This window comes from Alexandromys fortis, unplaced genomic scaffold (assembly GCF_014885135.2).
Source record: "Alexandromys fortis isolate MF-2015 unplaced genomic scaffold, M_Fortis_MF-2015_v1.1 scaffold_2161, whole genome shotgun sequence".
NCBI classification, from domain to species: domain Eukaryota; kingdom Metazoa; phylum Chordata; class Mammalia; order Rodentia; family Cricetidae; genus Alexandromys; species Alexandromys fortis.
Genome location: NW_026070025.1, coordinates 1 through 3,514, shown reverse-complemented (window position 1 = coordinate 3,514; position 3,514 = coordinate 1). Strand labels below are relative to the sequence as shown.

The 3,514-nt window shown below is 38.8% G+C and overlaps 1 pseudogene; it reads right to left on the bottom strand.

The window, feature by feature from the left end:
• Positions 1-2,132: 2,132 nt before the first annotated feature.
• Positions 2,133-3,095, bottom strand: LOC126496249 (olfactory receptor 14J1-like; annotated as a pseudogene).
• Positions 3,096-3,514: the final 419 nt, after the last annotated feature.

Here is a 3,514-nt window from a genome sequence, read left to right as displayed (position 1 = left end):
TAATTATAAAGAAGACTGGGACCTGGAGGCTCCTACAGGATCTGAGAGGGATTGCTAAGACCATGAAAATTTGGGGCTTGCCTCAGCTTGGCCTCCCCTTTACAAAGTTCTGCCATATCAGTAAATACCCCAATAATAGTTTTAGACATTAAAGATTGCTTCTTTTCAATACCACTCCATGAGATCAAGATTACAAGCATTTTTCCTTTTCAATATCTAAAATCATCAAACCGGAACCAGCTGATAGATATGAGTCATGCTCCAACAAAACCTAATAACTACTGAACATGGGGGAAAATATTATCTTAGAGAAGAATGTTATTTTTTGTCAATAAATCAAATTTAGTGGAACAAAAATGTAAAAACCCCAAAGCCCTACCTAAACATCTCCTGACCTGGTATCAGCCCCAGGAGTCTTTATCCTGGTTCCATAACCCGTTGTTTTCCTGACTCCTACCTTTTGTTGGTATTCTGATTATGATGTGTTTATTTTGATGCTTGCCTCCTGCCTTATTCAGTTCCTTTGGCAACAAATCACAACCATTGCTAAACTTACCACCAATCAGGTCATGGTTCATTACCAGACCCTGGACCCTTCCACCAGAGGTGAAGTTTCCTTAGGGCTTATGACGACACCTCCATTATCAAATAAAACAAGGAGACACATTGGAAGGCGTTGCTGGCTGATCAGAGATTGCAGTCTACCATAGCCTAGTAGTTTTTTCTAAGTTCTGCCACATGGAGGACTCTTTTTCAACAGTGAAAGCTTCCTGCTCTCTACCCAGTTTTATCTGGAGGATGACTGTAGGCCCAGGATGCCAGACTTATCTCAACAGTGACCCTTGACACAGTTCCCTGCAAGCACTATTCCCCTGTTGACACACGTGGTAATTAGGCAACTGCTGTGGTCATTTTATAGGACCCTACTGTCACCTATGAAGCTTTGTGAAAGCAGTGAGTCAATTAATGCAAATTAGGGTTTGTTCCCAGTCTTCCCAATCCTGTATATTCCTTATAGTCTGGAATAAGTTTGAGCTTTTTCACTGAAAGTAGTCTCCTGGAGGGCTGTCTCCTTTCATGCTCACTGGCCACATACAAAGTTCTCATCATTGCTTCTTCCCTTTTGCTCTCAAAGGAGATAAGATTGCTCTCTGACATCCACATGGACACTGTGGCACATGTACCAGCACTCTTACACTAACACACAAAAGACTCTATATGAATGTCTGCTGTGGGAATTAATACATACCTGTAAAATGGATAAACATGGTCAGACATTGTTCATGGTCATGCATACGTTATTTTGGAAGTTAATAACTTCGAACTGTCCAGACAATTAAGTATTCTGTACACTTTGTTCCAACAATCGATTTCTTTGGAATTAAGAATATAAGAAGCTTCCCTCTTTTTTTTTCTCCCCCTAACACATGGTGGTTTGCCTCTGTAGTTCTGGCTGGCCTAGAACTTACTATATAGACCAGGCTGGCCTAAAAAAAATATCGCAGAGGTCTGCCTGCCCCTGTCTCCTGAGTACTTGAATACATTTTAAAAATGACTTATGAGTAAATGAAAATTGATAGTAAATGATACAAGTCAAAGAAGTAAAGCTTAAGCACATTTTTATATGAATTACAATACTTGCCACACAAGAGAACTATAGTTATTAAAGTAAGTAGATGTGCACAAAAGTGGCATATTTGCTTGTGCTAAAAGACAGAAAGTAAAACGAACCTTTGAAATAAGTGATAAATATTTAAAAATTATGATGCATTTGGTGAACTGAGTAACAGTAAATTTAATTATTCTTCTTGTTCTTCTTATTGTAATATGCCCACAAATATGTTTTCAAAATCCATGTTAGGATTGTTGGTAAGTTCACAGGTGTATCACTGTGCCAAAGGACTGGGAAAGTTAGGAAGACCTGGGTCTATATTACTATATTATAATTATATTTTTAGTAACTTGAAAGAACAGTGTATTTAATGACATAGGTTAAAAGAATCACATCAAATTTTACTATGCAATATGTCTATAAAATACATTATCTAGAAAAATCTCTTGTCATTCTCAATACAACATAATTAACGTATTCAAATACTAAAACCATTCTTTGTATTTAGTTTCATCATCTACTAACAAAAGAAAAAAAATGACTTTTTCTCAATGAATTCTTCACTTAGCAGTAACTTCTTTATAGCTCCCTTCAAGGACTCGTTTCTCAGACTGTAGATAACAGGGTTGAGTGCTGGGGGTAGAACTGTGTAAAAGATAGAGAACAACAGATCTAAAACAGTTGGGGAGTCTGAGGTTGGGTTTAGATATGCACAGTAGCCTGTGGAAAGAAACAATGAGACAACAAAAAGGTGGGGCAGACAAGTAGAGAAGACCTTAGACCGGCCTTCAGCAGAGGGCATCCTGAAAACCGTGGAGAATATGTGCATGTAGGAGAGGACAATCCCAACGAAGCAGGCAAAGCCCAGCGCAGACATTAAGCCAAATTCTCCCATCATTGCAAAATAATCATTAGAACAGGAGAGCTTGAGCAGCTGGGGGACATCACAGAAGAATTGGTGGATTATTTTGGCCCTGCAGAATCTGTTAGATAATATTGTTGCTTTTTATATTGTTCCTGAGATGCCTCTTCTTAGCCATACTTCTGTCACAGCCTACTTTTATTTTCTGGGACTCATGATGACCTCATAGTGCAGTGGGAGGCAGATGGCCACATAACGATCATATGACATCACTGTAAGAATGGCCATTTCACTTCATGTAAAAGCTGTGAAGAAGAAAACCTGAAGCATGCACTGGGTATATGAAATGTAGCCACTGCCTGCCAGGGAATTGGCAATAGACTGGGGAACTGTGACAGAAAGGGATGAGAGGTCCAGGAAGGAAAGTTGCTTCAGGAAATAATACATTGGAGACTGGAGCTGCGGGTCCAGTGTTGTGATGGTGATGATGTTGAAGTTACCTGCTGATCCCAATAGGTATGTCACCAAGAAGAGCAAAGCATGCAAGATTTGCAGCTGATGGTTGTCAGAGAACCCCTTCAGGAGGAATCCGCTCATTGTGGTTATATTTCTCACAGACATTTTGAGAATAGAAATTGTGGTAGCATCTGTAGAATAAATTGATATAGTAAATGCAGTATAAAGATACTGAGTCACTATTTGTTTATCAGTATTTATTTCAATAATCCAATAATCTCAATTCATGTCTAGTATGTGTGTGTATTAAACTGGCCACACTCTAGTTGCTGGGAAACTTAAGTGAGATCACAATTTTCTCATACTCATAGAGTTCGCATTAGTCTCTCAAACCAGTAGTTGCAGGTAAATATTCATGCAGTCCATCATTGTTTTCTCAAGGAACATAGTTCTCAAGGAACAATTCCATTGCTTCAATTGAAACCCATTGCTTTTACTTGAGTCATCAATGGGAGAGTCAGTGATGGGCTGTGGATGAGAGGTTTTTGAACATAGGACTGGTTATGCATATAGGACATTTAGCA